This window comes from Pleurodeles waltl, chromosome 12 (assembly GCF_031143425.1).
Source record: "Pleurodeles waltl isolate 20211129_DDA chromosome 12, aPleWal1.hap1.20221129, whole genome shotgun sequence".
In the NCBI taxonomy this organism is placed as follows: Eukaryota; Metazoa; Chordata; class Amphibia; order Caudata; family Salamandridae; genus Pleurodeles; species Pleurodeles waltl.
This window is the reverse complement of record NC_090451.1, coordinates 90,698,406-90,719,174: the sequence shown is the minus strand read 5'-3', so window position 1 is coordinate 90,719,174 and position 20,769 is coordinate 90,698,406. Positions and strand designations below refer to the sequence as shown.

At 44.9% G+C, this 20,769-nt stretch overlaps 1 long non-coding RNA gene across 1 annotated transcript; it reads left to right on the top strand.

Moving 5' to 3' along the window:
* The first annotated feature begins 1,013 nt into the window (after positions 1–1,013).
* LOC138268230 (uncharacterized) lies at positions 1,014–17,467 on the top strand. Its single transcript, XR_011199961.1, has 3 exons — positions 1,014–1,370; positions 9,243–9,280; positions 15,204–17,467. It is a non-coding gene; the product is annotated as an uncharacterized lncRNA (long non-coding RNA).
* The last annotated feature ends 3,302 nt before the right edge of the window (positions 17,468–20,769 follow it).

Sequence of the window (20,769 nt, the reverse complement as noted above, 5' to 3'; positions counted from 1 at the left end):
CAACTGGTTCTGGGAGTGCCCCCCTCTCCTTTCAGCACAGGCTCCAAACATCAGTGGGGGGTTAACGACCCTATTGTGTGAGACCAGGGCGCAGCCTTTACAAATGCAGGTGTGCCCTGCATCTCTCCCTTCTCTCAGCCCAGGAAGACTATTCAGTAAGCAGATACACCTCTGTGACACCTCCACCCTCTCTGTGTACAGGCTGTCTGAAAAGTATGCACAAAGCCCGACTGTCACTGTGCCCAGACGTGGATTGGAGTCAAGCTGCAAAACACCAGAGTCATAAGCACAGATAAATGTGCACTTTCTAGAAGTGGCATTTCTGTGATAGTAATAAAAAATACACCCACACCAGTAAGCAGTATTTATTATCACCATCACAACCATACCAAACACGCCTACGCTACCCCTCATAAATCAGACAATACCCCTTACACATAAGGCAGGGCATTTCTAATGCAATCCTATGAGAAGGCAGCACTCGCAGCAGTGAGACACCAAGTTAGGCTGTTTGTCACTACCAGGACAGGCCACGCAACTTGGCACATGTCCTGCCTTTCTACATACATGGCACCCTACCCATTGGGCTAGCTAGGGCGTACCTTAGGGGTGACTTACATGTAGTAAAAGGGGAGTTCTGGCCCTGGCAAGTAAGTTTAGATGCCAGGTCCCTGTGGCAGAAAACTGCGCACACAGGCCCTGCGCTAGCAGGCCTGAGACAGGTTTGAAAGTCTACTTCAGTGGGTGGCGCAAGCAGCGCTGTAGGCCCACTAGTAGTATTTAATTTACAGGCCCTGGGTATAGAGATACCACTGTACAAGGGACTTATAGGTAAATTAAATATGCCAATTAGGTATAAGCCAATCATACCAACTTTAGATGGGAGAGCACCTGCACTTTAGCACTGGTCAGCAGTGATAAAGTGCTCAGAGTCCTAGAGCCAACAGCGAGAGGTCAGAAAAACCAGGAGGAAGGAGGCAAAAAGACTGGGGATGACCCTGCGTAAGGCAAAAAGTCCAACAATTGATAAATTTATTACATGCAATAGTGACTTTTGTATTTATGTCCTTACCTGCCTATGTGGTCTAATACATGTGGGCAGTACAATTTGTCCTGTAAAAAAGCGAATACTTGAATATTTGAGGGCAATAAAGAACTGTGATCAGAATTATCCAGTAGCAAGGTATTGGAAACAAATGCACTTGCAAAATCCTAATATGCTTTCATTTTTTGGCACTGATAGGGTGCTGTGTTCCTCTAGTGGTGGTGACAGGGAAAGAAAACTGCGCATAATGGAATCAGAATATATTGTCCGTCTTCACAGTAAGACCCCGATGGTATTCAATATGGATGAGGAACTTTTTGTACATGTAAGCTACATTTTAAGCCCACGTGATTTTCCCAAAATGAATGTTACATTTGCTGGCTTTTAAAAGTCATTATAAGTAATATGTTATAAGGACATATGTTCTCCATAGAGAGAAAAATTGCTGATTTACCCCTTGATAATGGTATCTGACATGTTTATGATTTGAAGCTTTATATTATTATGGCCACTTGGCGAGAGATGTAGAATGTAAATTTAAGAAATCAAAATTAAAATGTACATTGAATTCTGAAAAGTGAAGAGAGGTTATAATTAGATTATCATAAAATCAAATTATGGTAAAAAAGGAATGGGTAGAAATTATTGAAATAAGAGAATGATATTATGTGATCAGTAGGCAATATTGGAGACTTAATATTACATTTATGTTGAAGAATAGTTATTTTTCACTAAATCACATTATATACTGATTACATATTTTGTAATTTATTTTTAGTTTCTTGTAAATTCCCCCTCCCCCCTTTGTTCTCTTTTTTCTCTCTTTTTTCTTTTCTCTCTCTTTTTTTTGTCTTTTCTTGTTTGGCATTAAGTGGTATGAGTGAATATATGGATGTTTCAAAGTATTTTAATATGTTTATTAGTGGGTGGATTATGGCCCTCATTCTAACTCTGGCGGGCGGCCGTTGCCGCCCGCCAGGCGGGAAGCGCCATTTGGCCGCCACGCGGCCAAAATACCGCTTCCCGCATTCTGACATTCCCGCTGGGCCGGCGGGCGCTAAGCAAGTTAGCGCCCACCGGCCCAGCGGGAATGAGGGCCGCAACACAGGAGCCGGCTCCGAATGGAGTTGCAGTTGCACCCGTCGCGCTTTTCACTGTCTGCTAAGCAGACAGTGAAAAGCCGCCCTGGGCCCTGTTAGGGGACCCCTGCACTGCCCATGCCAGTGGCATGGGCAGTGCAGGGGCCCCCAGGGGCCCCAGGACACCCGTTCCCGCCAGCCTCTTCCTGGTGTTGAAAACTGCCAGAAACAGGCTGGCGGGAAGGGGGTCAGAATCCCCAAGGCAGCGCTGCCCTGGCGGATTCGCCCAGCCGGGGGTAAACCGGCGGGAAACCGCCGGCCCCTGTTTTCTGACCGCGGCTTTACCGCCGCGGTCAGAATGGGCTAGGAAGCACCGCCAGCCTGTTGGCGGTGCTTCCGTCATTCGCGGCCCTGGCGGTCTTTGACCGCCAGGGTCGGAATGACCCCCAATGTCTCTTTGAAGAGAATGAAGCACTGCGGTGTTTATGGGCTGTGAAGAAAATCGTTTGATCGAAATGCATCGCTATTAAATTTATTTGCATCTAAGAACTTTGGGGTGCAGTCTTTATTATGCCTAGGAGGAATGGCATATTTTCAGTTTTACAATAATGGCTGCTGGAGGCCGTGATCTGCACCGACCTTGAGAGGTGGAAGAAGCTGGGTTATAATGGGAACCTTTCTAAATATATATATATATATATTCTAAACTCAAGATTCCCCAAAGCCGGTCACTTCCAGCAGGCGGGGCCGGTGTGATACGCGGGAAAAGGGGAGCCCGCTATTATCCAAATAAGGCGCCAAGCTGATATATATGAACACCAATGAATTGCACTCCTCCACAGAGTTCCAAAAAGTTTTATTGGCACCAGAGTTAGAGCAAGGGAGGTGGACTGGGCGACAGAGAGAGAGTTATTGTGCCATTTGAATTTGGAGACGGATAGCATATCCACCAACCCTTTTAGACCCAAATCAGTGTGTAACCTCATCACTCCACATGATAGTATTGATGTATTTCATTATTTCATGAGGTAGTAAATCGGGATTTGTTAGAAATTTGGAAAAATAGCAAAAATAATTTTGTGAAGAATTTGACACATTCACAGAGGGAAGCATTAATTTATTTAACATCAGATATGATTTTTGTAATCAAGCCATCAGACAAAGGAGAGAATGTAGTGTTATGGGATGTGAAGAACTATATCCATGAGGCAGAGAGGCAGTTACGTAGGTCAGGATATTATGAATCTACAACTTATAAAGTGTACCAACAATCAATCTCTAAATATCACAAATTGTTGGAGGAATGGAAGGACAGGAGTTTGCTGAGTGATGAAGAATTTAAGTTTTTGTTTGTGAGAAAACCAGTAGCCCCTTGTTTCTATTTGTTGCCAAAAATCCATTAGACTAAAACTCATCCACCGGGTAGGCCAGTAGTGTCTGCGAATAATAGTTTGTTGGAGTTGACATCTATATATTTGGACTTTTACTTATTACCATATGTTCTTAGTTTACCCTCCTACTGCCGAGATAGCACAGACTTTATCACAAAGATTATTTCTATACCCTGGCAGAGCACTTATCTCATGATTGCAACAGATGTGACCTCTCTTTACATGTGTATTAATCATGATCAGGGCATTGCTGCATGTAGACATTTCTTCAGGGAGAAAGCCATTTGTTATTATGACCATTCCATGATGTTACTGGATATGCTAAGAGTTTGTTTGGAGAAGAATATTTTTCTCTTTAATGACAAATGGTATGGACAATGTACATGGACTGCTATGGACAGCTGCTTTGTTCCTAGTTTTGCTGGAATCTTCATGGCTTGGTGGGAACAACAGATTGTATGGACTGATGTGATTGAAAAGTGGCCACGCACATTGTCTTTTGGACCAGGTTTATTGATGATTTGTTTATTATTTAAGACGGGTACGAAGATGTCTTTCAAGACGTCTTTCAGAATATTTATAGAAATGACCTGAATTTGTCTTTTACCTATAAGATTGAGAAGGAAAAAGTGGAATTTTTGGATGTTTTGGTCCAAATTGGAAAAGGATCAGCCCATACTTTGTACAGCAAACCCTCAGAGGGGAATAGCATTTTACATGGGCGGAGCTATCACCCAAGCAAACTCAAATGGAGCATTGTATATGGAAAGTTACTGAGGGTAAAACACAATTGTAGCAGTATAGAGTCTTATCAACTTGAGGCAGAAGGGATGAATGAAAGGTTTAAAATCAGGGGATACCCTCAGAGGGTCTTGCAGAATGCAATAGAGAAGGTCGGATTAAAAACCAGAGATGAGTTGTTGGTGATAAAATATAAGAAGAAGGACAATTTAAAAGAAGTGTGACTGATTACAACTTATATGTGGACATTGTAAAGCTTGCAAGCATAGTAAGAGTATAAAATGTTTTTTCTCCCCAATGACAAAGTTAGGAATATAAATAAATCCATCATGTGCAGTAGTGATTATTGTATCTATGTAGGGAGTACTATTTTCCCAGTAAAGAAGAGGATTTTAGAACACATGAGAGCAATTAAGAATGTTGATGTCAGTTATCCAGTAGCACAACATTGGTCTCAGAAACATGATCGGAATGCTGATATGTTATCTTTTTATGGAATTGACAGGGTCACTCTGAGCAAGAGAGGAGGGTTCAGAGAGAAGAAACTTAGAATCATGGACTCCGAATACATTATGGGGGTCATTACAACCTCGGGGGTCTTTTAGCAAGACCGCCGAGGGACCGCCGTGCGGAAGACCGCCAGTAGTGGGGGTTTGCCGCTCGGTGTATTATGACCGTTGGCTGCCCTCCGTCGTTTTTCCGACGGAGAGCTGTCAACAGCCATACTGGCGGGCAGCGGGGAAGTGGAGGTTGCTCCACCTCCACCGCCACGCCAACAGAACACCACCCAGCTAATCACGTCCTGTGATTCTGCGCGGCGGTGTTCTGTTGGCGGTGTGGTGTTGGCAGAGCTGCCCCCATGGCTCCCGTCCCCTCCCGGCGGATTGACGGAACAAGTGAGTCGATCGTCCGTTAGGGGGGTGGGGGGGTGTTGTGTGGGTGCATGGGGTGTGCTTCTGTGTATGTAGGGGGGTGTGTGAGTGCGTGTATGCTTGCTGGGGTGTTGCGTGTTTTGGGAATGAGTGCGTGTATGTCTGTAGGTATGACTGTATGGATGTGTGCGTGTATGTTTGAATGTTGGTGTGCGTGTCTGACTGTGTGTGTGGATGTTGGCATGTATGTCGGTGTGTGTGCGTGTATGTGTGTTGGTGGTGCCTGCGTGTGTGTCGGGTGTGTATGTGTAAGGTAATGTCGTGGGTCGGGATGGGGAGGGGGACCCTGCCAGGGTTGTAATGACCCCCTACATGTTTAAATAGTCGTGCACCAGAAGATTTGAACTCTGATGAAGAACTTTTTGTGCACATTTGAATTGGTGTTACTTGTCATTACATAAATATGATAAGGGTTTAAGAGGACAAATAAGGAAGATAATTGCTATGATATAATTTCTTCAATTGCTTTTTCCTTTTCTTTTTGATATGATTTTGTACTCATCATTAATATTTAGATTATGTGATAAGGTCTAAAAAGAAGAAAAGAGGATTGCAGGCTTATGATACAGATGATGAAATTCGGCCACTTGGTGGCAATAAAGTGTTTTTGGAACTCTGTGGAAGAGTGTGATTTGATGGTGTTCATATATATCAGTGTGCCGCCTCCTATATATATATATATATATATATATATATCCCCCTGAGCGACCAAAATGGTATTAATTAACAGAAATTGGTCATGTTTTATAGAAAAAGTCCTTTAATCATGGTCTTCATTTTCTTTGTGCAATCCAAATGAACAATGTAGCCAACACGTGTTTCGGCACTGAGGTACAATAACCGACAACTGCATCAGGGCTACAATCAAAATATACAAAAGCAGCCCTAGAAAAGGCACTATAATCTACATTTATTGATCCATCAACACAAACATCCCATCTGGTGAAAGTTAGAGCTTTCCACACTATATTCATCAGCAGTCCTCCACATATCATCAAAGTTAAAAAAAGAAACCAGAATAACCCCATTGTAAGAGAATACTAGTGCATTCAAAATTAGATAAAGGGATCAGACAACAGAGTCATGCCAGGAAGGGGAATCTTACAGTAATGAAGCAAATGTGAAGAAATATCTTCAGAGTGTACCCTTCACCACGTCAAAGCTCCAAGTGGGTGCAAGCTGTGATAGCGTCCAAATCTTCTATTAATATTTTGTTGCCACTTCTAGACACCTAATAATATGTGAGCAAAAAAATCTTACCAAAATCAGTGTATCACTACAAAAGTCCTCACAGTTGGAAGCAAAATACTTTGTCATGTTTTCTGAAATAGCCCTCAATTGAGGATGAAGGGGGTCCCCCAGACATCCCCTTGCAGGCAGGTCAGTCACTCACTGCACCCGCCTGCAAGGGGATCGCTCACTCCTCTTAAAAGTGCAGGCGGTTGCCACCTGCACAGTGAAACATGAAGCAGCTACTTCAGAGCCGCTCCGTATTTCACTTAAATGTGCTCCCCCAGAGTTCACGGCTGCCCTGGGAGCAGCGCATTCAAACTAATAGGGCGCATTCTCTTTGTTTGCTCAGGGTGCATTTGAAAGGTGCGCCCGGTGCAAACAGGGAACATGCACTGCATTGTATAGCATAGCCCCAGATCTTCTGGATCAGGTAAGTACATTATATATTTTAGACTTTTACAGGTAAATGGTAGAAAATCACAGTTGTCAGATTTGAGGCATGAGCCTCGAATGCCGTAATGTTACCCTATGAGAGAAACATTCACTGCATAGGTATACTTGCAAACGGTTATAGAAGAGGTCCTTTGGAGTTAAGGTGTTTAGGTCCAAAGATCCAAGAAACCACCAGCAGCTCGGGTCACATAGCCCTGGCAAGTCCGGGAGAGTCTGGCCGGTTGGCAAAGTGCTGGTAGCCCTCTGAGGCTTTTGGAGGATGCACAGATGCAGTATGAGTCTGGCTGTTGTGATTCTCAGGGCAGGAGCAGGTAGGCAGGGTTTGGTGCCAACGTCCACGGTTAGTCCACTGTTCTTGGGCTGGTCTGCTCTTCTTTGTCCTTCCTCTTCTTTAGTCAGTCTAAACTGAGTTCCTGGTGTCAGGGGACCACCCAAATACTGAATCTAGGAATGTTTTGGGGAGTGTAGGATAGTAGCCAATGGGCTACCTACCCCTGGGGTGACTTCACCCCTTATATGACCACTTCCTGTGTGAAGTTGGCCTAACCATACAACAGAGTTCCTAATTCTACCAAAAACAGAATGGTGGAACCCTTCCTTCATGGAGCACATCCGGCAGCCCATCTTACAGGTGTTACTAGCCTGGAATTGCAACATGCCTATTTGATGGCACAACATGGGTTAGGAGGAAAACCTACCTGACTGTTTGCCCGGGTCCCGCGACACCAACAGAAGCTTCCTTTTTTCATTTCAGCCCTTTGACCCGGAGGAAAACTATACAGGCACAGTCTGTTTTCAAGTTCTCAAGAGCCACTCCCTGTACTATTAAATCTTGATTCACTTTATGCCTCCTTCTTTCACCATCATATACTTCTCACCTTCCTAGCGCTCTCTTGCTGGCTCTTTTGCACTCATCCGTTCGCCCTATTTTTCTGTCTTTCTCTTCCTCCTCTTTCCTCTATTTCTCCCTTTCGCTTTCTTACTCAGGGTCAAAGTGTGTTGATGAAAAATAAGTTTTGGTCCCCAAAAAATGAGTGCTGCGGCCCACAGCCTTCACAAACCAGCACAAATTAAGCACGAATTCTTTCAAAGCAGTTCATAAAAAGTAAATCAAAATTATTTATTTGAACATGCAAGATTACCGACATAGTATTGTCCTGGGCGGCCTGATGTAACTGTTGCCAAGCTACTAACTCCAATTTTCTGCTTAGTGATGTTATTGAATGTGCATGTTTCTTCCTACGATGATGATCTCTGCTTGTATGACCACATTCTTATTATTGATGCAATCACATTGCATTGTAATTGCAATTATAAATAGCTCAGTAGCCTTGAAAAGGCATTGAAGTGCTTTATTCTGGAGAGCACACTTCTGGGATCCCATCTCAGTGGTTAACTCAGTGGTTATTGGGTTTAGTCTTGTGCTCTCAATGATATCATTCCATGCATGTACTCCCAATAATTCATGGTAGATTAAATTAATAGGAGTTAGGTGTGATCATAAGTGGGGCCGTGGTGTGTGATTTCATACAGATGGTTGGTGAGATTGGATGAGCCAGAGGAGATTAGGCATTGTTAAATTCCAGAGGAAAGACTTTTGATGAAGGAGAGATTGTGACCTCTGAAAAGAGGTGCAGACAATCTGCTGAATTTTGCAGAACCGCAGTGACAGAATTAAGGTGAAAATACACCTGATTCAGAGTAGGCTGTGCTCCGAGAGCAGGCATACAGGGGATGGATAGGAGATGAATGGAAAAAGGAGAGGCACAAATCAGAGGTTTTAAGTCAAGGCCAGTTTTTCATGTAGGGTTTAGGATTATAGAGTCATAGGATGGAATTGGAGGTGGCAAAACTGTAGAAAGGAACAACATTATTTCCAAGCAGCCTTATCCACAGCCATATTTAACAACTCTACTCAGATCTTTCTACAAAGAGGGAATGGAACGCAATTACACGACGGCATTTTAGTTTAAAACAAGGCTGTTCAAAACGAGACACTGGGCAATTCTATAGTAACATTCTACTTAGACTATAACTTTATTACCCTAGTTATCCTTAATGAAATATGTACTAAACAACTTATTTCCACTGTCGCTGTCAGAGTAAATTAATGCACAGCCACAGAGTTCACCTACAGTTTACATTTTGCTATACGCACTTTAACTAGTATTAATAGGAGATATTGTGAGTGCGACGATCATAGATTGCACTTCCATTTCTATTGTATTCTCTCACACATTTTGTAGCAACTTTCTGTGGGGCGTGTGCTTTATTGATTAATGTATTAAAGCCAAGGAAATAAGAAAAACTTAGCAGTAATGCTGTTATTTGCATCAATATACAATGTTTTGTTTATTGTATTTTGCAGCTTAAAACAGAAACTTGTCTGAAATAATATTATTTACAGTAAGTAATTATGAAGTTATTTTAACTGTTCTGTTTGCTTTTAACATTTTATTGACTTTCTTGTGGAATATATAATTGTTTTTATGAACTGAAATAAACTTCCTTTGAAGTGAGATGGTATTAAATTAGGTACTTTTAATGGGCACTAGACAACTGCTTTAGCAAAGCCGCCTAATCAAGTAATGGACGGGAAGTTTAAAGTAATATCTGGACCACTATATAAGGACATATCGAGGGCCTTAGGCTGCTTTCCAGGGAAGCAGTAGCCATAGTTACATGAGAGCAAATATTGAAAAGCATATTCTTCAGATGCTGGAGCGGAGATGTCTTCTACTGTCCATCATTAAAGTGTGAATCACAGTATTTACAAAAGCAAAATGGGGCCCGTTTGGACGCCTCTGATTTATCATGCCACTAGATGGGGTGAGGACAGCTACCCGGGCAGTGAAAGTGTATTAGTGTGGCTGGACTGGGTTTCAGGAGTACAGCATCCATTTTAGGACATCCTCATTCCTCACTCCTCATCCCTACTTCCCATCCCTGCTTCTCATCCATTATCCCTACTTCTCATCCATCATCCCTACTTCTCTTCCATCATCCCTACTTCTCATCCATCATATATTATCCCTACTTCTCATCCATCATACCTACTTCTCTTCCATCATCCCTACTTCTCATCCCTGTGTCTCATCCCTGCTTCTTATCTATCATCCCTACTTCTCATCATCATCCCTGCTTCTCCTCCATCATCCCTATTTCTCTTCCATCATCCCTACTTCTCATCATCATCCCTACTTCTCATCCATCATATATCATCCCTACTTCTCATCCATCATCCCTACTTCTCATCCATCATACATCATCCCTACTTCTCATCAATCACCCCACCTTCTCATCCATCATCCCTGCTTCTCTTCCGTCATCCCTACTTCTCATCCATCATCCCTGCTTCTCATCCATCATCCCTACTCCTCATCCCTGCTTCTCATCCATCATACATCATCCCTACTTCTCACTTCTCATCCATCATCCCTACTGCTCATCCATCATCCCTACTTCTCATCCATCATCCCTACTTCTCATCCATCACCCCTGCATCTCATCCATCATACATCATCCCTACTTCTCATCCATCATCCCTGCTTCTCTTCCATCATCCCTACTCCTCATCCCTGCTTCTCATCCCTACTTCTCCTCCATCATCCCTACTTCTCATCCTCATACCTGCTTCTCATCCCTACTTCTCATCCATAATTCCTACTTCTCGTGCCTCAGCCATCATCCCTACTCCTCATCCATCATCCCTACTCCTCATTCCTCATCTCTCAGTCATACCAACACATTTTCAATTTTGTGAAACACACCTTCACACTGATTTTTGGGAACAGCCAATCAGAGTTATGAGAGAGAGAGCTGCATTCTATTTCAATGAAAAACAGCCTCCTTGTTGCACTTGGTGGGTGAAGAGGGAGGAGAGGAAATGCAACTATGTGTTTGTTTCCAGTGAATTCAAGGCTGCACCATATTTCATTTTATTCAACTCAGTGTTTTTCTTTTTGCACAGGCCTCTGCAGAAAGCTCTGCTAGTTTGGGAAATACAAGGAGTGCACAACCTGGGCCACAAATCAGCTCTTGGAGAAAGGGTTAAATAGGTCATCTACAGTTCAACTGAAAACCTTTCTGGTTTCAGTTTCATATGTAGAAACAAAATGTTTAAAATCAACTCTGGTGACAGTGCAATCCAATTCATCCAAACCTTTTCTGGTTTCATTTTTATTTGTAACACATAAAATGTTTAGATCTGAGCCTGCTTTTTATTTGTAACAAATAACATTCTTATATCTGAGGCTTCTTTAATCTCTGAGAACTGTTTTTTTTTCTTTTCTGAAACCAGAAAGATTTTCCATGAACTGTAGATGAACTGTATAACCCTTTCTCCAAGAGCTGATTTATGGCCCTAGCTGTGGGCTCCTTGTATTTCCCAAACCAGGGAGCTGTAAGAATGCAGCTCTCTCTCATCACTCTGATTGGCTGTTCCTAACCAATCAGTGTGAAGGTGCGTTTCACAAAACTGAAAATGTGTTGGTATGACTGAGGGATGAGGAATGAGGAGTAAGGATGATGGATGAGGAGTAGGGATGATGGCTGAGGCATGATAAGTAGGAATGATGGATGAGAAGTAGGGATGAGAAGCAGGGATGAGGGATGAGAAGTAGGGATGATGGAAGAGAAGCAGGGATGAGGAGTAGGGATGATGGAAGAGAAGAACGGATGATGGATGAGAAGTAGGGATCATGGATGAGAAGTAGGGACGGTGTATGGTGGATGAGAAGCAGGGATGATGGATGAGAAGTAGGGATGATGGATGAGAAGTAGGGATGATGGATGAGAAGTGAGAAGTAGGGATGATGTATGATTGATGAGAAGCAGGGATGAGGGATGAGGAGTAGGGATGATGGATGAGAAGAGGAATGATGTATGATGGATGAGAAGTAGGGATGATGGATGAGAAGTGAGAAGTAGGGATGATGTATGATGGATGAGAAGCAGGGATGAGGGATGAGGAGTAGGGATGATGGATGAGAAGCAGGGATGATGGAAGAGAAGCATGGATGATGGATGAGAAGTAGGGGTGATGGATGAGAAGTAGGGATGATGTATGATGGATGAGAAGTAGGGATGATGGATGAGAAGTAGGGATGATATATGATGGATGAGAAGTAGGGATGATGGATGAGAAGCAGGAATGATGGAAGAGAAATAGTGATGATGGAAGAGAAGCAGGGATGATGGATGAGAAGTAGGGATGATGGATAAGAAGCAGGGATGAGACACAGAGATGAGAAGTAGGGATGATGGAAGAGAAGTAGGGATGATGGAAGAGAAGTAGGGGTGATGGATGAGAAATAGGGATGATGTATGATGGATGAGAAGTAGGGATGGTGGATGAGAAGCAGGGATGATATATGATGGATGATAAGTAGGGATGATGGATGAGAAGTAGGAATGATGGAAGAGAAGCAGGGATGATGGATAAGAAGCAGGGATGAGACACAGGGATGAGAAGTAGGGATATTATATGATGGATGAGAAGTAGGGATGATGGATGAGAAGTAGGGATGAGGAGTGAGGAATGAGGATGTCCTAAAATGGATGCTGTACAGGTGGTTCAGCACGGCTCTGTGACATAACGTGAATAAAAGTGTGTATTCGAAGTAATGCTGTGTGAGGGGTAATACAGAGCTCTCATATGACTTAAGTTGGTGGTAGTCATAGTAATTTGCTGAAACTGAGGAAATTGCGGTATCCAGCCTGCAGACTGCTCTCAAATCAGTGGTAATCCGATATAAAGAGTTTGAAAACAAAGCTTCGGTTTTTTTAAAGTGCAGATGGAGCATCTTTGATCTTAGTCCAGAAAAATGTGGAAATGTCGATACATTCATCACGTTAGGCTACTTGCATTTATCTATGAAATGCTCCCAACATTTTCAAGGGAGCAGTTGCACTTCTATTCACCTGTGAAGCATCCTTGCTGCCTCCTTCAAACGGGTCCGTAATGGGCGCCGTGTCGTGTGCACTCACAAGATCGGTACAGATCCGTATGTTGTTATGAAGGGTTTTGGACATCTGTAGAAGTCCTGTTCATGTCTATTCCAGCCGGGTTCTCATTCTAGTGGGAGGTTGAAGGACGCGCGAGTCTGCCAGGTTGTTTCCCCACAGGTCTAGGTTGATTAATTAAAGCTGCCACAAGAGGGCGGTATTTCCTTATATGTTCCACACAGGCGCTCTGCCAATACACAGACTCCCTCATACACAGGGACATAGCTATCGGTGATGCAGCAGTTGCAATGGCACCGGGGCCCAGAGGAGGGACTGGACTGTCCGGCCTTCCACCGACTGTAGTTATTTTATAGGTCACCCGCTCCGATATGTTTTAAACACTACCTGCCTGCGAGCTAGCTCGGGGACTGAACCTCATGTTTGGTGGGGGGTGGGGCGGGCGAGGGTGGTAGTGGAGGTAAAAGGGGAATGTGGATAGGAAGGAGGAAGGACATAAAAGAAGAGGGTGAAAGAAAGTAGAAGAGTAGTGGAATAAGTGAAAGACTGAAAGAAGACTATAACAGTGGAAAAGAAATGTGATGAGGACATGTAAAAAGTGGGTGGGGAGAAAGCGGCTAGAAGCCCTAGATGGGGGACGTGAGAGACAGAAGAAGGGGATGGGCAGGAGGGTGAGAAAGGGAAAAATCAGAAGACTGAGCTAAGGACATAGGTGGATGAGAAGGCAAGGCGTGGGCCTTGGTGACCTGTAACAGGGGCACAGCTAATATGAGTGCAGGAGATGCACTGACACCGGTGCCTGGGACTGAAGGGGGGCAATAGGCCCCATCTATGTCTGTAATTAAGTACCGACACTGGATGAGCTAGGGCCAATTTCCTTACTTGCATTAGGGCCCATGGTACACAGGAGACACCCTGCTTGTACAAAATCTTGTGCGGGGCATTACTTTCCAGTTTTTAAACAGTGTGATATATACGAATATATTTGGTTCATTGAGAGACATTAAAAATAAGGGAGAAGCTGGAATCGAGTTAGGGAGTACAGACAGCTTTTCTGTTATTCTGCACTCAAGGGGCGTAACAAAAGCCCCCACAGACCCCACTGTGCGGGCGGGTGGGGAGCTCGAGCTCCACGTTGCCCCCTCAGCAAATCTGGTAGGTGGTGGGCCTGGGAGGGGGGCCCCCTCCATGTACTTTGCAGGGGGGCACTGCTGCACTCCCTCAAACAAGGAGGAGACAGGGAGAGGAATTACAATCAGGGATGATTCAGTTGAAGGTAAAATGGGGCAGTTTATTTTTCGTGTCTTTCATCAAAAAAAAGATGGCATTTGGTTCTGCCATGAGGCTTTAGCTCATTGTGTGCCACACCCTGGACTCCTGGACTCCTAGAGACCTCCTTCCATTTGTATTCCATATTAAGCCTCGTTGGGCGTTAAGGTCTGCATGGCTCATTGTAAGATTTTGTGTGTTTGATGTAATGCTCTAAGTGGCCAATGGTAATTTCAGACATGGCCCCCATGCTCGCTGCGCCATAGGAACCAAGCTAAATATCACTAAAGAGGCCCAATAAGGCAGCAAGCAGCTTGGGTTGCTTGTGTGGGGTTACTATAGACTAGGCAGGTGTCACAAGGATCTTGTCAGCTCCACAAAGTCAAAGTTGTCGGAGATGAAGGGCTTTGTGAGGGGGAGAGCAGCAAGTTAATACCCTTGGTTAATATCCTCGGTTACTCTGTTGACCATGGGAATAAAGAGTTGATTATGACTTCCTGGTTCCCAAACTTCATTGTTTTGAAAAATAGGGCTGCTTGGCTTGGGGGCTCACGAGACAGTGAGGTGGATCCCAGTCCTCCCACAATCGAGTTTTCTGTTCTGTCTCTCTTCAGGCAAAGGAAGGTGCCTTCAATTCATCCTTAAAAATAAAAGATTCCAGCTGGTGAAGACATTGGCTTGGTTAATAACTGAAAGTGACTGAAGTTGGCCTGTTTTCTATTTGAAAGTAAATTTGAGTGTCAACAGAGTACGTTTGGGATTCAACTTTTACTATTACGGTAATTGCACCCACATGTGTTTATAGATGATGAAGATCGTGACATGAGAAATTTTACCAAAATACTTGTCTTGAAATAACTATAACTGGTGTGGTTTTTAGAAATGAAAATGTTACGTTGTTACTGAATATTTCATCTAAATACAATGTTATTTTAACCTTTGTTTTTTTCAGTGAATACATATATGCTAATGGGCTCAGTGCCGATATGCTTTTTCAGACAGATAGCACACTGCATCATGGGGAAGTGCTTGGTCGGCGATGTTGTAGGCATGTGTTGGAAACATTTTGATTAAAAAAAAAATGTTTTTATTGCAGATTTTGCCAATATCCAAACATTGTGGTGCAATAGAAGAATCCCCATACAGGGAATCCTGAAATCATATATCTTCACAAGATAAACAGTAGGACATGAAGATTTCACAAACAGCGCAGAATATTCGATCGTGTTGGAAACTTTTTTGATGTTGTGCATGATTGGCTCTTGTAAGTGCTTTTACAGCGCCTTGGGGAGCAGCGCCTAGTGGTGTGGCGGCAGAAGAAGCGTGAGAGAAGGAAACGCACGCACAGACAAGCAGCGGAAAGAGATACATCATCTTCCAGTATCCGGCACATTCATTTCCTGATTACTGGAGCCAAGTGTGGAAGGCATCAATTTCTGTCCATGAGATAAGAGTCTTTGGGCAAACTCTCAGTGGACTCTCTAAGAAGTCATAGGAAGCAGCTCTTTATCTATACAGTTAGAGTGATGGACCAGTAATGATGATAAGGCTTTACAGTCAGATCTGCAGAGTTTCAAAAACAAAATGAATCCAAGGACCACAGATCGCCTTTAAAAGCTGTAATTTACACGTGCATGCAAGTTTCACCTACAAGAAGAAAGAGACACCGCCTGGTAAGAAGAAGAAAGAAAGGAACATCTATTCATGAACTGATGTAAGGCAATGCTTTTCTTGCTAACGTAAGAGGACATTGTGAGCTCCACTTCATTCATAAGTAAGGACTGAAAGAAATAAAAAGGAAACAGAAAGAGACCCGATGGATGTTAAGAGTCCACCAAGAAATCTATTAGTTGTTTGAGCTGAGACCATCCGGCAACTCAGTGACTGGCTTTACCTGCTCTACATGTCTGCAAAGCACTAAGGAGGTCCGCTCTCTTGATAATATCCATTTCCACTTAACTCAAAACGCTAATTGCACCAACACTAAATGTTGAATTTGTTTGCATAGGGTTTGGCTCAGGTATTCTTCCAAGAAGCCTGATAACCTGCTCCTTATAGTGAAAAGCAATTGTGAGTCCTTCAGGAAATGTATGAGAGCCAGTCCAACGTTCACCATACAAATCAGTGATCTGCTTCTCCTTTCACTGTTCTGCTACAAAACCATGTTCACACCCACACCATGTTACTTACATTACTATTCTCTATGTCCTCGGTACCTGGCCGAAGGTAGTCATCCTCACGTATACTGGTTAAGGGCCTGATTGCGACTTTGGCGGAGTGGATTTCTCCGTCCCAAATGTGTGGGATATCCCGCCCTCCGAATTACGAGTCCATTATATCCTATGGAACTCGTAATACGGCGGGCGGGATATCTGTCACATTTGGGACGGAGTAATCCACTCCACCAAAGTCGTAATCAGGCCCTAAATGTCCTCTCCTGCACTTTCTGCACTTGGCCTCTGTGGTCTCTGAAAGAGTTGAAATATAAAGAAGTATACCCCAAGGAGGTCAACAAACCAATATTACACTCTGAGGTCAATGTCTCACTGATCTCACTGATTCTACAAAATCATATGACATTTTCTGGTGTGCTATGTTGAGTTCACAGTGGCCAAGCACAGCCCAGTGCAGGGGAGACAGTGCAAGCGTGGCTGACCATAGGTGTGGGTGCAGACAGATAATGTTGTAAGAGCAGGAGTAATGGTGTCTCTATTAGGAAGAGATGTGGAGTCGCAATGGTAGATACAAGCGAAAGCCCAGGATTCCAGATAAACTAGACTACAACTCCCAGAATGCATTATGGTGAGGGTGTATGGAGACATGGGTGTCATGAAGGAAGGTGGTTTCTCTGAATACCATCAGGTTGCTTTATGCAACAGGGTAGCAGGGTGGAGTTAGGAAGACCTAAACAGCAAAAAGGAGTAGAGGGCTGAGGGACTCAATAAATTGACTTTCTGCTAAGACTGACCAATGATCAAGAATACGAGAATCCACGCTTTTTTCTTCTCCGTGTGTGCTACGACTAATATGTTTAATGAACTGGCCAACCATGTTTGGTACTGACACAATTCCAGTAACTATTATCACAGCATGTAATTGTACAACTACCACAACTTGGAACGTGAGTAGAAAGGTTATTTCTGCCTGTGTTTTTTTACCATTTATAAATGTTAGCTTTTTCATAGAATTTCTTTCTGCAGCAAAAATACTTCTCTAAATATAAAAATTGTTAAATGGCAAAACACCAACATACTACATATGTAAGTCTTTTTTCTTATGCCTGTGTATCGAAGGCCCTCACATAGATGTGAGGCTTGCTTTCAGTGTGCATAGACAGCATATTGGCGACCAAGACCCAGGATGTAAGCGTCACTCCTGGGTATATCATTCAGCAATGAATGTGCCTGTTCCAAGTTCTGGCCAGGTCAATGTTGCCCTAAAGCACCTAGACATCACTTGCAATCCTGTATGTAGAGGACGAAACAGTTATAAAAACAGGTCACCTTATTCACAGAGGTTTTTTCGGACATAAACCTATTTTTCCTGGTTGGAAACACCTCTTTTATGCATGCTAGAAATTCACAAAGGGAATCCTGGCAGGTTTAAATGCATTTACTAATGTGGATTTCTCTGTCACAAGGGCAGAACTGACCACAAAATCAAAACCCACTGGAAGGGTGGAAAGTAGGCATTCCAAAGAGTGGACTGTTGTGAAGGGCCACAATATGTACGTTTGTGGGTATCCACAAACTCAAGTCAGACCTCTTCCCCCACTGGAAATGGTTGGAGGTTTACTGCAGCCAAGCACTAGAGCGTCTCCACTTCCAGGATAGGTAAAGGACCAGAGTACCCCCAGATTTACTGAGGGCGTAGAAGAAGAGATTTATTCAGGGAAAACATGATTTCTCCACGAAGGAAACAAATGTGCAGAGCCATAAAAAGCTCTACTCCCGCTGAGGGTGATTTTGCGCTCTGCATAATTCCCGCCTGGAAACCAGGGCAGGCTGTGCGCCGAGAAACCTGCGTCCGGCTCTTGAAACCAGGACAGATGGTGCGCCGAGAAACCTGCGCTGGGCTCTTGGAGCTAGGACAGGTGGTGCGCCGAGAAACCTGCGCCCGGCTCTTGAAGCCAGGACAGGCGGTGCGCGGCTCTTGAAGCTAGGGCAGGCGGTGCGCCGAGAAACCTGCACCCGGCTCTTGAAGCTAGGACAGGCGGTGCGCCGAGAAACCTGCGCTGGGCTCTTGGAGCTAGGACAGGCGGTGCGCCGAGAAACCTGCGCCCGGCTCTTGAAAAGGACAGGCGGTGCGCCGAGAAACCTGCGCGCGGCTCTTGAAGCTAGGACAGGCGGTGCGCCAAGAAACCTGTGCCGGCTCTTGAAACCAGGACAGGCGGCACGCCAAGAAACCTGCGCTGGGCTCTTGGAGCTAGGACAGGCGGTGCGCCAAGAAACCTGCGCGCGGCTCTTGAAGCTAGGACAGGCGGCACGCCAAGAAACCTGCACCCGGCTCGAGAAACCTGCGCACGGCTCTTGAAGCTAGGACAGGCGATGCGCCGAGGACAGGCGATGCGCCGAGAAACCTGCGCCAGCTCTTGAAGCCAGGACAGGCGGTGCGCGGCTCTTGAAGCTAGGGCAGGCGGTGCGCCGAGAAACCTGCACCCGGCTTTTGAAGCTAGGACAGGCGGTGCGCCGAGTGGTGCGCCGAGAAACCTGCGCCCGGCTCTTGGAGCTAGGAAAGGCGTGGGATAGTGGAAAAAGCAAAAAAATACTTTCAGGTGGGGATGTATTTGTACGTTTCCACCCAGAATAGCGCTCTGGATGTCTCCAGCACAACCTTGGACCTTCCACATCCCTCCGTTTTGCGCATCTTAGTGAATAATGCGAGGTTGCCAGATTACACAGTGGGCTTTGTGGGACAGACAAATATCCAAGCAGGAGATTACTATTCCGCTCAACCAGGTCTGAGGGGTGGCATCCACTTGTAAGTGCTTATTTACCTGATTAAAGGTGCAGGAGGTAACACAAGAGCTTAAAGTTACCGCACGGTGTCAGGCTGCTCGTGTGTCCCAGTTTCCCACCTTATAATGAGAAATGGACTTTGTCACTGCTTTTACCGCACAACATTCCCCTTACAACATTGTTTGTGCAGCTCATTCCCCTAGCGATTATCTGGGAGAATAGCACGAGACATGCCTTAAGGGTACACTGACATGAGCTCCTTTTTAGACTTGAATACATCTGCACTTGGTTACCAGGGAATTAAGGTTATATTTATTTTTAATCCTTTTTTACATTTGATGTGGGACCTCCTGATACACATTTAAGCCTGGGTGCTGCAAGCAGAGAACCACAGTTGTGATTGGTTTATCTGTGAAGTATCCCTCTCAACCATGTGACAACAAGTACTAGGTGTGTAAAGTACAAATGATACTCTGAGTCTCAGACAAGGCATGCTTAACTCCTCAGGGTGAGTTGGGTGATGAGATAACTCAGGAGATTAACGCACTTGCACCTAAACATTACTGATTCAAATACTGAATGAATAAATATTTCCTTTTTTTTCCATTGACAACAAAATACGATTACTTTTGAGAACTGTGATAGTGGATATTACAATTAGCAACAAGGCTTGTTTCAGTGTGTGCTGTACAAAAACTTGACATTACAGTTTGTTGTTTGTCAAAAACAGAGGGCGTGAAGCATAGTTAGATCAGAGTACAGAAGAGGTCAAGGGTCCTATTAAAACAGAGGGTGCACATTTCCTGTTTGTGCCCAGCTCACCGTTAAATAGCTATGCTGTGCACAGACAGGTAACATGTCCCCTCTTACAGTGCTGTCCCCAGGGCAGCCACAAACTCAAGGTGCCCTGGGGCAGCGCATTCAAGTAAAATACAGACAGGCTGCTTCAGAGACACTCTGGCGCTCATTACAACTTTGGCCGGCGGCAACCGCCACCCGCCAATTTGTAACCGCCGCGCGGCCGCCAATGCGGCCACACTTCCGCGGTGGCCATCACGACATCCCCGCTGGGCCGGCGGGCGGAAACCGAGTTTCCGCCCGCCGGCCCAGCAGGGATGTCGGCCGCAACACGGGAGCCAGCTCCAAATGGAGCCAGCGGTGTTGCGGCGGTGCGACGGGTGCAGTTGCACCCGTCGCGCTTTTCACTGACTGCTTTGCAGACAGTGAAAAGCTCCATGGGGCTGAGCCAGGGGGCCCCGCGACTCCCCTTTCTGCCAGCCTTTTCATGGTGGTTCCTACCGCCATGAAAAGGCTGGCGGGAGGGGGACTCGTAATCCCCTTGGCAGCGCTGCAAGCACCGCTGCCCTGGAGGATTGTATCCGCCGGGACCAACGTGGCGGAAAACCGCCGTTCCCGGCGGTACGACCGCAGCGCTTCGGCCGCGGTCGTAACACACAAGATTGCACCGCAAGCCTGTTGGCGGTGCAACCTCCAAAACAGCCCTGGCGGTCTTTGACCGTCAGGGTTGTAATGAGGGCCTCTGTGTTCCACTGTGCAGACGGCAACCTGCCTGCACTTTAAGGAGAGATTAGAGATCCTTTTTTGAGGCGGGTGCAGTGAGTGACGGCACCTGCCTGAAATGAAGTGATTGGAGGGGTCATGGGACCACTTTTCCCCCTCCAGAGGGCTGCTATCAGGGGGCGC